Here is a 15414-nt window from a genome sequence, read left to right on the forward strand (position 1 = left end):
TAACATCTTCCATGTACTCCGTTTTTAGATAAAATTGGTTGTTTTGGCTCCAATATCCTTTTTTTGGTCAAATTAATTTTATAACTTAAAAATCAGTATAAGAAATAAAACACTCATGTGACTTGACAAAAAGAATTACTCCCTATAACTATTAGAACACTACCTAAGATTTCAACAAACAAAAGTACATTCACCTTCTGAATACAGTTTATATCTCATTTATTTCACAAACTAACACTTATATAGAAAAAGAAATTACAATGTCACAACCACGTGAACATAACATTTCCTCGTAAAGTCATAGCTCTAAGGAATAGTGATAAAGTTATAATTATAACGGATAATGATGATTAAAGTATCCTATCACCAAAATTTCAAGAAAAGATCTAAAGAAAATCGTGTCGTTGTATCAACATGATAATATTGATTTGCATCATGTTGGGACCTTGATAATAAACTGCAGAAACTTGATGTGTGTTTTTGACTTTATTAATGTGAAGTATGTTCACAAAGAGATGAATATGGTAGTTGATATCCTTGCTAAGCATAATACCTCAAATGATATAGGAATATAAATCTTACATGACCCTCCTACGTGGGTTTCTAATGCTCGGGTGGATGACATTGTTAGTATTTCTAGAGCTAGGGAGTTTATAACTTGTAGGTCTGTCTAGTTATTAATACACATAGAGACCTAAATAGTACAAAAGGATAGACACTTGGTATATTAAAGAACCTGCATAGAAGCCCAACCTGCAACACCCTCAAGAAAAGAAATCAAACTGCTAGACTACAACACAACTGAACTGCTGCCCCAACCACAATTCATCTCAACCAAAACCAGAGACTTGCGGCGCAATCAATCAAATCTTCAAAGCCTCCATCTTCCTCCCCACAACCTTACATACCCATCAAACTCCCAACCGTATTCAAAACCATCTTAGCATCATCCCACCTATTCCCATCAACTAACTTCTTGTACATACTCATCCTCGCACAGCTCCACCAAAGCTTCCCTCGCCGCATCACTACCATAAAATACTTTCTGCAACAAGTCTAAGAACCTAAACGTCGTAATGTACTTAGCGTCCCACTCTTTCCGTCACGTACTCCCTCTTCAAATCCTCCTCACTTATCGTCCTCTCCCCTTCCTCCGACTCCTTTATGATCGCAACGCTTCACACTCTCCCCGAAAGATCCCCTCTCCGGAGCATTTTGTCACGTACCCGACGGCGTCGCCAATGAGGGCCACGCGCCCCCTCACGGTCCGGAATCTGGTGGGCCTCCATCTTGATGACCTTCCCACCGCAGATATATCTTGGCACTGGCTCTGGCTCTGATGGCCCTCTGGAAGACCTTGATGTCCTGCTTGGAGCACACAGTACCGGCCAGTGCCCACAGCCATGTGGTCGCATTTGGGGAACACCCACGTAAAAGTCCGGCGACACGTCGTTTCCCACAGTCCGATGACGACGGCACGGAGCTTCTTGCCGGCGATGGGCGGGTTGATGTACTTGGAGAGATCGCGGCTGCTTGCGTAGCTGAAGCCATTGAAAGCAGAAGAGTTGTGAGAAGTGAAGTCAAAGTGAGGTCAACTGGTCAAAGTGAGAAGTGAGTGTGGTTGGGGAAGAGGGAATGCCCTAGTTGAATCGCGACCTTAAAAGCGCAGGTTACCGCCCTCACAGGTATATCATTGTCTTCTGCTTGTTCAGTTCTGAAAGTTTTTCTTTTGTGCGTTATGCTATTATATGCATCTGTTTGGATTTTTTTTGTTTTGTTGGAGTTCTAAGAAAAGGAAGAACTTTGTGTTGATGGATGAAGAAGTGAGGTGCAGAGCAGAATAGAACAACATAAAACAGAGAAAATTTAAGCTTTTGTAAAATGCATTTAGTAATTGAGATTTATCGTTATTTCGTTAGATACATTATGGTTTTATTGATAGGTTGGACTGTTTTAATTTGTACACTACGTAACGTTTTGTTAATATGCTTTGTCAATTGTCATCTGACCATTTATTATGATCATTTTATATGCCCACTTATTGCATTTAATCTTAGGAAAAGCTGAATGTAAGTTTCTTTCTAGGGGATCAAAAACCCTAGCCGTCATGCTCTCCCTTGGCCTCTCCTTCTTTATCCGCTGGAGCTATTTGCTCCATCTATGGAGATCTTCATCAGCTCTCCCACCATGTTGGCCCTCTCAAGCCTCCCTCCTTTGGAAACCTTCACAAGCCTTCTCACTATGGCAGCCATCTCAGGCTCCCCTCCCTTGGTTTACATTGATCACCCTCCCAATCTTTTTCCTCAGCCGATGGTTTCTAAGTCGGATCTTTCAGTTTATTATGGCCAGTGGTGCTGCAGGCTTTGGTGGTATAGTGGCGGCGCAAATGTAGGAGATCTCCAACAGTTGTAGTGGTGGTTGCGCAAGGTTTTGGACTTTGGCGGCGTCAATCGATCGGCGGGTATGTTTTCCAAATCCAATCATCTTCCGGATTTGGGCCGGGGCTGAGTCTCTTGGGCCTGGGTCGTGGATCAGATCTAAGGATGCATGCATTAAACCATCTCTAAGCCAAGTTTGGTCCTAGGTTTCTGGGCCCAGGTCTAGATTAGATTATTAGAATATGTTTTATTTGTGCTTCAATCATGACAATTCAGATTACTAGTGGATAGATCTATGCTATGTACCAACTATGGGTTTTCTCATGACTTCCTGCTTATCGATATTGTTAGCGAATGAGTATGTAATGACTATTCTGGCTTTTTATGATATAAAAATCGCTGATGATTTTCCTCAAAACAAAATAATCTTAGGAAAAGCTTAAGAGTGACAGTAAGAATATCAAAGACGGGGTTCAATGTGTTCTTTTCCCTTCGGTTTGCAACCAAAGTTGGAGAAGCTGGGTATACGCGCCTGTTGTTTTATGTCCTAGACTACACTGCTCTGATTTAGGAGAAGTAAAGAAACCAATTGCGTATTCAGGTTGCCAATGTGGAGCCGGAAAGAAAAAGCTATAGGCAGTTTTTAAGTACTTGGTAGACTGTGAACATACTGATGTCTATACAAACTTTCTCCTTGAGCTATTGGACAACATTTGGTTTCTTTTGGAGCTAATGAGGTGTAATTGTTCTGGTGTGGGTGGCAAGAATGATGCATTAGTATTAAATTTGATCTATTTTTATGTTATTCAAGTAACATCGTTAGCGATGGTTTAATTTGATATTTAGTCGAGGAAGAATACAATCATATTGATCTTATTACTTGATATTCAGGTATAATCATAGAAAATTACAATAACGGTTAAATTGTAAAACAAGAAAAGCACGATGATTGTACATGATGTAGTAGAGCAACCAATATCACCACCGTGCATGCTTTAGTATTACAGTCTTCTAACATTACCACATAATTGGCTCTATTGTTTGCTCACTTTTACATTTTTCAACTTATACTTTCCCTTTATTTCCGTTCTTGTTAAACTGAGGCCACGATTGGTTCAAGGAAATGAAAGGAAACCAATTCTTCATATTTTCCTTGGCCATGGGAAAATGCAATTCCAGCTGTTTTCCTTTTCGGTACTTGGAAAGACTATGAATCTAGTTAGAGAAAGCCAGAAAAGGAAACATAATTCTAATTTTCCAATAATACATCAACTCTTACCTTCAATTACCCTCAATTATAAGGGCATAGAAGAATAATGATAATAAGGGTAATTTAGTTAACAACAAAAAAGCTAGGAAAAAGAGAGTACCTATCTAATCATAAACGCTAAGGTGAGCTAGATACTTGACATCGGTGGACCTACAAGTTTTAAGCATCTAATTATTAATTTGTTGAAAGGATGAAATAATTTCCATGCTCAATGTCTTTTTCTTATTTTATCATGCTTATTTCTTTGATAATCAATTTCACTCCTTGTTATGATCCGTATTAGAACCATGATCGATCACGCCTGAAATCGAGTGATGCAATGTTTTTGTATGGCAAATTTAAGAGTTAAGGTAAAGATTCAATCCCCATCCTCATCACCCTGAAATACAAAAGTTGGCTCTTGGTAGATGGGATATTAGACGAGCCAAGAAGGATGCTTTTTCTCTTGAACTGCAAGAAACTGGTCGGAGTGGCTATGGCATAACAACGACCATAATCTATCTTAACCCAATGAGACCTTGATGAGAATCCATTGCTAGGCTGCAGGTGGAGGACAATGTACATGGATTGTAATATGTTTTGATGAGATCACTACTTTCTATATCTCCGATTGTGCAGTGTTAGTTTTGAATCTCATTGGTATATTTCTCAAAATATCTCATATTACAAATGCTCAATTTTGAATATTTGCTCTAGATCTCTCTCTCTTGCTTGTTCACTATGCCCATTTTGAGCTTTGTTTAAATGAATTATATCATTTCTGGACAATTCTTATTAAGCTTGACTCATAATATGCGTGAGCATCCTCATACGCGTATTTGGAAAGCATAAGGGCTTGGGTTAGCCTTAGGCTAGATACCCAATTATCTATGGCTTTTCTTATATCTCCAACTTTATCAAGATCTAAGTAAACACATCTTTCTAAGATAGATTCTCCCTGTTTTGGCTCTGTAGGTATGAACCTCTGCAAACTACGATCTCCACTTCTTCATGTAGTGTATTAACCCGAATAATCAATTTTAATTTCTTGTAATTCTCGAAGTTTAATGGAAAGAATAAATTGGTTATAATCTTATTCTATGACTTTTAAATAGCCCTTGTTCAAAGGAGAAATTGGTTCCGAGAGCCAAAAGCGTGTTGTTTGATTAAGTTCATTTGACTGAAGAGATGACGTTTAATCCATCACTTTTTTCTAAAAACGTCATTCTCAAAAGTTGTAGAGCTCGTCATTACGAATTCGTAGACACGTGTCACGCTTTAATAGGATGTCGTATGTGGAAGTTGTTAGCAGTAGAAGTTTAGTTTCTGTTTTCAAAAAAGTATAAAAAGGGGGAGAAAATAGAAACTTCACATATATCAAATATCAGAAATATCTCTGCTTTCTCTCTCCTCGACCTTGACGGTTTCTCTCTCTTCCTTTCCTAAAGTCTTCACCGGCCAATTTCTTTGTCGTCCGGCAACCAAAGGTCGCGCCACTGGTCCCATTAGAAGAGTTTCACTATTCTCGTTCTTTTGGTCTACTCCTTGCACGCCGGCGACGACCACGTATGACACTATAGTCGCCGGAATCTTTTGATGTGTCGGCGCTGTCGTCACCGGTAGCATCGGAGCTCGAGGGTGCTCCCTTCCCACTAGTTTCTAGCCGTTGAGCACGATTCTGACCTCCTCTTAGCTCAAATCGAGCTGAAAGTTAGATATTGGAAGCTCAAGTCACCGTCGGCATCTTGAGAGTTTTTCGGTGACTTTCCGGCCGATCCAAGCTTGAAGGCTGGTAAGGAAATCTCTATCTAGTGGTATTCTACAACTTTCATGTTGAAGTGAAAAGATTTTAGCAATTTTTGTGCTTGTTGGGAATTTTGAGGAGTTGAAGTGTATAGGGTTTTGGGGAGTGAAGGGTGTTTTGAGGTAGTAGCGTTTGGCCAGTTGTGTGTGTAGCTGTGATTGTTTATTTAGATGAGTTTAGATGTAGTTGGTGCTCTGTGGAGTGTATTCATGAATTTTAAGTTTGGTTATTGTTGTTGAACTCATTTTGATAGTTCATTAAGAGTAAACTGTTTGCGTTGTTGGTTAGTTTTGTTACAAGTGTATAGCCAGTGAGTTTATTTAATTTTAGTCAGTTTGTGAAAGAGGCTGAGAGGATAGTTTTTAGTGAAATGGAAGCGTGGTTTGTTTTGAGTTGTTAGTTTGTGTAGTCAAAGAGGAAGAGACTTATTTTCGTGTTAAGTGGGTACAAGAGGGTGCAGTGAGGAAAGAAGAGGGCACAAAGCCCCTTTGAGTATTAGTAAGTTTTGAGTTGCTTTATTAAACACGGTCTTTCTTTTTAGTAAGTAAAGTTTTGTCACTTAGGTGCTTAATTGTTGTAAAAGCAAGTGAGTGAATCTCACTTGAAGTTGCAAAAGTCGCTAGTGGTTATAAGGTGAGTAAACCTCACATTTGTGCAAGTTACCCTTGGCGATTACTAAACATATTTACTTTTATGTTTTGTATACTTAAGTAAATGCATGCTTTAATTATTGTGATTGTTATATATATTTGGTGATATATAGATGTGCTTCTAAATGGTAATGTACATATATTATCATTGAATATATATTGTTACATTATTATTTGTGTTTTTTTATATTTATTGTTATCATTTGTTTATCATTTTGAGATATTGTGTGGAGGATGGGACCGAGAGGGAAGAAAATATACTTCTCGGTAAAATGGATGTTTGACCGGAAGGGAAAAAAATGTACCTCCTAGTTCTATTGTTGTGAGTTTGTGTATTGTTGTGGAATGTCAAACTGTTTTGTCAAAGTGGCGAAAATCTGTTATTTTGTTTGTTGTGCCACAGTAGCGATAGGCAGTGTTGGAACCACACTTTGGCCGGGTGTGGGGATGATTTATCTAGAGCTCTAGTGTTTGTGCCTACTAATCATGCGGCAAAGTGCTGTAACTCATGCTTAGTTTATTGTGTAGAGCATTATTCATGGGGAAAAGTGTTGTAACTCATGAATGACTCAATTGTCATGAGTATCATCTGTGATGATGCTATTGGAATGGTGGAGTTACGGTGGTTGAGTAGTTGATATTATTGTGACAGGTTGTGGTGGTTGTGATGTTTATGCTTTATGTTAAGTATTTATTTGGTTTACTCATACAAGTTGTCAAAGCTTACCAGATTTGTATTTACAATCCCAATGTACCAATAAATGGTGCAGGGGGCAGTGCTGCATGTAATACTTCATAGATGTGGGAGCTAGGCAGCAAGTCAGTGAGGCCCAGCTAGTGCGGTTTCTTTTCGTTTTGGTGAGATATGAGTGGATTATACAAACTGTACATTTCTTTACATTGTGTAAATTGAGTGAGTGTACTGATGTTTGTAAACTAAGTTATATGTTTTAAACTCAGAAATGGATATTCAACATTTGTAAAGTAATTTCATTTGCATTGAGGTTATTTTAGAGTTATTCACAACTTAGATATTTGAAATTTTATCATTCGAATTTTGAGGTTGTGACATGTAGGAACTTGCCCTTTTGGAAGTTTGACCTTATTTTCACGAATAATTTTTGTTACATTATTTGTAATATTATGGATTGTCGCCTGAGGTGCATGTTTCGTTTCTCCTTGTTCTGCATTCTTGGTTGATTCTCCTTGCTCATCATACGACTCATTCTTTGCTTCTTGATAGGGAAAGCTATTCCAGATCTTCTTCTCATGTTGGATTTGGGGAATTCTTCTTATTATATCCTCTAATTCTTATGTGGATTCACAACATTCTGCTTGAGCATATAGCTCTTTTATTTTTCCATTTTTAGCATTTTTAGAAGTCTTTTTGAATCTTCTTCTTCAAAAGCTTCTTCGTGGAAAGTTTTGACTTTGGAATCAGAGATACTTCCTTATTCATATCCCGCAAAGGAATGCCTATGATTGAATTGAAGGCTTATTTTTCCTCCCATATCTTCATAAATGGATGCACTTGAACTCTGCACTTGTCTTTCTAGAGGTGATAGTTTCCATTCTCTGAGATATGTTACCTCTTTCCATTTTGTGAATGCTTTTGCTGAGAATTATTTTTAGGACTGGTAAGTACAGTTGTAGTAACTCCAGAACTGTTTAATTGCAAGTTCCATCATCCCATCATTCATCGAGATTCCATCTGTCTTCATTCTCAATCTAAGACAGTGATATGCATCTCTTAGATGAGTAGTAAAATTTGGGAAGATATTGAAATATACAACTTGATTGCACAATAAGGCTTCTATTGTCCCTAATAGTGTTACGACCCGAATCTTTTTGCCTCTTTCTCATGTTGAGAGTCATATTAAGTGTAGCGACTCTAAAAGTTGACTTTTCAATGCATAAGTTTTTTGGGGAAACTTCATTCACGAAAATTGTAGGGCTCATCGTTACGAATTCGTGGACATGTGGCACGCCAAAATCAGAGTTTGTATGAAGAAGTTAGGAATCAAAATAGGTATTTAGATATTTTTAGAAAATAGTATAAATATGGGAATGAAAGAGGAAAAATAGAAGGAAACATATCAAAATTGTTCGACCGAGCTCCTCCCTGACTCCAAAACACTGCCGTGCGATTTTCTGGCGATCTCTCTGCCGTCAAAGCATCTCCGACCGGCGCACCAGTCCCGTCGTGATTGCCTCCTCGTCGCCATCCTCCCTGTAGCTGTGGTTCCTCCTATCCCAACAGAAAAGAGAGAATCGAAGGAGAGAAGGCCAAACTGTTCTTGTTTTTCTTCCGGCGAGTTTTCAGCGTTTCCGGCGTCTCAGGCCACTGTTTGGGTCGATTCGGTCATCAATCTTCATCAAACGGTTACAAGTTGCTGCACTCTGCCTTACTGGCTTCTTCAATAAGGCTTAACTGTTTTGGAATTCCAAAGGTAATTGCAGCCTTGAGTTTAAAGTCTAGTTTAATTGTAGGTTGCTGTGATTTATAGGTTGTTGAAATTGAACTGGTTGTGGAATTCCTAGGATTGCAAAATCTGTGACTTTCCAGGAAATCACCGGATATATAAGCAGTGAGGTTGATTATGTCTTGTAATTGAGATTATGGAAATGGGTGTTCACGGGTTGTGCAGTCTGAGTTAATAGAACTATGAACTGTGAGTTGGATTATAGCTTTTAATTTATCAAGTTCATATGGTGTAAGTATGGTGAGCTAAGGGTGCACATTGCTAGTCTTGTAGTGAGTTTAGTTCTTGATTTGTAAGCGTAATTATGGAGAAGTGAACTGAGCTATATAATTAAAGAATTGGAGTATAGTAGCTTCAGTTTTGGACTTTTGGTTGTTAATCTCCAAAACGTGGATTTGGGATCATCTAGTACTTGAGTTCTGAATTTGTTAAGTGAGTGGTAACCAGTTGGGTAATTGTAATTCAATTGGTTACTATTGAAGTAATTAGGTCTTTTATTGAGCAATGGAAAGTATAAGAACTATTTGATGTTCTGTGGAAAATATATATACAGTTGGGTGTCCTTAGTGTTTTGGGCAACCTTGTATAATTGTAAATTTGTTGGTTTATGGAAGGAGTATATGCTTTACTGTAAAGCAAGCCATGAAATATTGGTCTGAGCTCTTTGAGCTTTATGCCCTGAACCTAATTGATTGTCATGCTAATTCATGTGCATGATTGGAATTGTGCAAGTGTGTATTGGAAATGAATAATTGAACTACGAGTGGCTTGATCTGTTGTCAAAAGAGTACGTAGGCAGCCTAACCAAGGTTTGGGTGCAGCCATCATTATTTAGATTAAATATCGGTTAATTTTTTCTATGTTGATGATGATCGATATATTGTGGGTTCGTTTAATGTTAGTTGCTATGTGTTTGTATCGATTGATGGTAGATATAATTTTGAATACTTGTATTGATTTTGGAGTTACAGTTGCATATTTGTGGTAGGGTTATGATATGAATTGACTGGAAAGGTATATTGGTTATTTATTTGTTCTCTAGTAAGCTCTATCAACTCGGTCATTCGATTGGAATCAACGAGGTATAAACAAGCCTTATCAACTCGGCTATTCGATTAGAATCAACGAGGTATATGCAAGCCTTATCAAATCTTTAGTATATTGAAAACTCAACCGGTTGTATAGGGTGGACAAAAATTGAATGACCTAACATACTCATTATCGAGAGGTACAACAAGTAACAAATACGTCAAGTAATATGGGATCAATAAGTCAAGGCTGATCACCTTGTCACCCACCCACAAACTTTACCGCACAATAGGTTATCCCGAACACGGTAAGATATTGCCTACCTAAAGACCTTGCTACTCGAGTACAAGAAGTTAACAGTAACATCTAATGAGGAGGTTCGCTACATTCCCCAGTGCAGTAACAACCACAGATATATTGTCACACCCGGTCAGTCCCAATCTTAAGCACTCGAGACTGCGACAACAGTGCGTATCCATGTGCTTAAGATCTTTTAATTGGGAACTTGCGGAATTTGTTGGTATCAGCAGTATGGCCATTACTGGATCATACAAACCCCCACCATTTAACATAATACCAACAGGCGGGAGCCTCATGTCTGTTCCACTTAAGCTATGGGCCAGGTCCTGGACTATTGGAGCTAGAAGGATTATGGGGAGAAGAAGAAATACCTCAGATCCACATCGAGGGTAGCTTATAAGACACTCGACCCTTGGGCTATAGAAGAGCCACATCCAACCATGGTAGAAGGAAATGTAACTCCATTTACGTCATACTTTTCAATACTACGAGTCAATACTAACTTAGGCACTGGAGTGGGATGCTACCAGACCTTCCCATCCCAACTACAGTTCACTAATCTGACTAAACAGCAAGGTACTTACCGGAGAGAATGATACTCGTGGACCCTACGAGATTCTGTAAAAATAATAATAAAATATAACTGATCAATTTATTAATTGATAATGTGGTTTTAAGATAAATAATAAATATGTAGTATCTCGAAGAATTAGAAGTCCATTTTTATTACAATAAAGTATTATCAACTCAAATAAGGAAACTTAATCAGATTAAAATACACATAATGATACAATAATAATGTCCTGAAAAAATACATATTTTTATCATAAACAAAATATATATTGTTAAGACTTACAATTTCAAAACCACAATAACTATATTTCTTTATTAAAAAATTTTATGTCCTTTTTCCTGTAGTTTCTTTTTTTTATTATAAATTATTGGTCCTATGGATTAGAAATTCAATTAACTTTTGGAATATTTGCCTACATTAGCACTTTTATAAAGCTAGCTAAGAAATTCGACAATGCCAATGGGGACAACTAATTTAATGTTAGTGATAGTAACAGTATGCACAAGTCTAATTCTGACACGAGCCACTCCAAATATTACCCTAATATCTGAAAGAAGTCGTGCGGGGACCACTATTCAAGGGAGTATACCGAAAATTTCGGCAGAGTGTCCCATTCCCTGAAAGTAGCCAACCCTATCTGCACAAAATGACACTCCCAATACCTCAAATCTAACCTCAACAATTAGAGCCACCATGCTCCCCAAAATTTCTAAACTCCACAAAACAACACTCCCAATACGTTGATTCCAATTGAATGACCGAGTTGATAGGCCTTAGTGGAGAACAAGCAAATAACCAACATATCGCTCCGGTCAATTAATATCACAACCCTACCACAAGTACACAACTACAACCCCAAAACCGATACAAGTTTTCAACATCATATCCATCATCAATTAAGACAATCACGTACATAGCAACCAACATTAAATGAACCCAATGCTTATGGTAATAACACATTATTCCTACCAACGATAATCTAGATCAACAACCTCATATGATAACCAAATTCAACAATTAAGATGTCGATAAGTTTGTATAGACGTATATTACTCGATGGAGCAACTCACTGCTCCAAAAAAACCACCCCACGCGCCGGATCCCCCAACCACTCTGAAACGACTTGACTTCAACATGAAAGTTATATATCAAATCAAGATGGACAAGTTTCATACCTGTAGCTAAGCCCAGCTTGGCCGGATAGTGGCCATAAAACGCCACTGAAAATGGGAACAGTGCACCGAGATCCATACCGAGATGCAGCTCGAATCGATGCCCAACTCCAGTCGAAACAAGCCTAGAAGGACTGATCCCGTCGCCTTGTAGCAACCTCGAGCTTTGGAGTCGCCGGAAAGCACCGGCGGCGGCGTTGACTTTCTGCAACAAACTTCCAGCGGTTACTACGCTGCGTACGGCGGCCGGTGGGAATCGAGACTTGTACCATTCGATAGAGAATGGCGAGACGGTTCGAACGGGATCGGTGGCGCGCCGATTGGTTTCTCTGGTGAACAGTACCTTACCCAACTTATCTGATTTTGAATATTTCCCCTCTCCTTATCTTTAAATCCTATATTTATAATTTTTCCCAAAAATGCCCCAATACACTTTTTGATTCGTAACTTTTTCATACGAATTCCGATTTGGGCGTGCTGTGTGTCTACGAACTCATATTGACGACCTCTATAACTTTTGTCAAGAAAGTTTTCACCAATACCACACAGGTTTAAAAGTCAACTTTTGAGCTTACTAACTGCTTGATTCACTGTCTTTTAAGTCATAAAACAAATTCAAACGACGGTACACCCGTCACTTGGGTAGAAGTTAATTGACATATAGGGTTTGGTTCGGGACGTGATAGATTCATGGAGCTTATCCTCTCTCTGAGATGGACGTTTAACTTCAATCAATTCAAGAATATAATCTTGATTCAAATCACGTGCTCTAAAATTAGAATCCAACAACTCTTGGCTGTCCATGCTAGTGGTCAAGTCTTACTTGCGATCCTAAATCAGGGAATGTCACTAGAGCTGGCATTTTAAGCCGATCCTGCTGAACCAACCGAATTTCGAACCAATTCAAGACAATTTGTGCAGAAAATTTGGCTTACCGATCTTTCGGCTCGGCTACATATGCATATCTATACACCGTCGGTATATAGGTCGGAATAGTATATAGAAACAAAAATTTGTGAGAGGAATGGAGGGGTCCAATCCCAGACCTCTTTTTTTTTACCTCTTAGGTAAGAGACAAAGCCTCCACCACTAAACCAACTTGCACTTGCACTATATTATTTAGAAACAATATACTTAAGTAATTTTATTTCTGATTGAAATTAAAATTGCTCGGGGTTTCTCCCTTCTAATTCGACTTACCACTTTTCAAATGCTCATCTCACTCTTTAGCACCTCCATCCCCCAAATTTGATGATTTCAACTTCCTCAACTTCCCTCTGCTCCATCATTTGATTTGCATCAACTCAACTATCTAATTTGCAGCACCATTCTGATATACACCTTCATCATTCAAGTGATTCAACTCTATCAATTCCAAATTGGGTGTTTTTCTCAGATCTGCATCTTCATCATATTTGCTGGGTTCCAAGTTCCAACAAATCTCTGTTCTTTGCAAAACACCAATGGGTACAAACAAATTTTGAACAATTACATAGAAATATGGAGAAAAAAGGCCATATCAGATTCGCGTTTCATCATACGATTGCATCTTCGGTAAACCGGTATAACTACACCGAACCGAAATTCCGACAATACCGATTTGTCGGTAACTGACGTCAACGGTTCGTCTTCGGCAGTGAATTAGAGAAACTGATCTCTGATCGGTTGGTTTCAGTTGAAGAGAATTATGCTCGGTTTAGTACCGAATCCACCTCTTATGTCATCCAGTTGGAAGTTTATGATTCCAACCTTACTGGAGAACTTGTACCTAAAATTAGACAGCTTTCAACCCTTCTATCTCTATTACTACAATACCGCTTGAACTAGGTAACCTAAACTTTTGATCGTTATTTAAAAATTCTTCATGCAGTGTGTTGAGATGTGTCTCTCATCCACAACAACTTAATTTTTAATAGTAGATCTTTAAAACTGTTTTAACAGTTAAAGCCTAAAAAGGCCCTACTAACCTAGGTTGCACGGACAACAACTTAATTTTTCTTTCTGGTTCCCTGGTCTTCATGTTATGTGCTAGTCCCAGCACATCAAAGAGCTTCTATGCCAACTTTGGCGGCCGTTAGCGGTAGCTAATTTCCTCTACCAACTATAGTTGGTATGGTGGGCGGTTAGGAAATAAATAAACGATAAATCCAGCGCTATTAGTGTGTATGAATGCCTCATTTATTGATTATATAAAATAGAAATCTGTGACATTAATTTTTGGATCCAAAGAAAAAAGGAAGAAACTTAAATGTATATTTTAATTATAAATAAAATGTATATTGTTAAAGTTTACCATTATTAAATAAAATAAATGACATTAATATTTGCATCAAAAGAAAAAAGAAGAAGCTTAAATGCATATTTTAATTATAAGTTCATATAATGTATATTAATCGTTAAGAATTACCATATTTAAAGCGCTAGTAGCTATATTACCTTATTAAAAGGGTGGTGTTATTTACACATCATTTACTGTTATTAAGACACCCTATCTATTATGGGAGCCAATGAGAAGCCATTTTGAAGTCATATTTTACAATAAAAAAGGATAAACAATAAATAAGGTGTAAATAACAAAAAGGACGTGTCAATAACACCATTCTATTACAAATATGTCTTTCATTTTCGTGTAATTTCTTTTCTTATAAATTAGTGGTCTTGTAGAACATAAAATCAACTAACCTTTTTATATTCGCTACAGCAGCACTCCCTGAAAAAAGCTAGCTAAGAAAATTAACAATGGCAATGGAGACAATTACCTTGATGTCATTGATCCTAACTGTATGTGCAAGTCTCATTCATGAAGCTTATGCTCTCTCAGTGATGGAAGTTTTGCTTAAATTCAAGAATAGCTTCACTGACCCAAATCACTCTTCTGACATTAACCAATATCTTTTAGTTTAAGCATGAAAAAACAAAACCACAGTAGGTTGCCATGACAAAATTGTCAGTGTATTATGATATACATTTTCCGTTTTAAAAATGTATCAAATATACATTCTCAGAGCAAAGAAAAAAAACACATGATCTACAATTTCGTAACTGCTGATATTTTTTAATTTAATTTTGATGATTTTTACTGCCTAAGAGAGGTGTTGAAGTTAAAACAGGTATGAACAAATTCTTGTATTGATTATTAAGATTAATACAGGTCTAAAACTAGCTATTTATAGGAAATGAATTGGACAATTGCATTGTTGTTAGCACTATCTCTAATAATGAATTTAGATGTTCTACCTCCATGAGTAATATGTTTGTTGCTTTACACAGCTTACACACAGCTCACTCACGCTAACACTCCCCCTCAAGTTGGCGCATACACATCAACCATGCCCAACTTGCAAAGTGAGTCATAAAAAACCTTCTTAGATACTTCTTTATGCGTATATCTGCAAGTTGCTCTTCTGTAGGAACAAGCGGAAAACAAAAGATCTTAGCGTCTAACTTCTCTTTTATAAAATGACGATCAACCTCTACATGTTTTGTACGATCATGCTGCACATGATTCTGTGAAATATCAATAGCTGACTTGTTGTCACAGTACAGCTGTATAGCACACTTAAGTTTAACACCCAAATCTTGTAGCAAATTCCTAAGCCACAACAACTCGCACACTCCCTGAGCCATACCTCTATATTCTGCTTCAGCACTAGATCGAGCTACCACATTTTGTTTCTTACTCCTCCACGTAACAAGATTACCTCCAACAAAGGTAAAATATCCTGATGTGGACCTCCGATCTGTAATATTTCCAGCCCAGTCTGCATCTGTGAAG

This window comes from Argentina anserina, chromosome 7, assembly GCF_933775445.1.
Source record: "Argentina anserina chromosome 7, drPotAnse1.1, whole genome shotgun sequence".
NCBI lineage: Eukaryota > Viridiplantae > Streptophyta > Magnoliopsida > Rosales > Rosaceae > Argentina > Argentina anserina.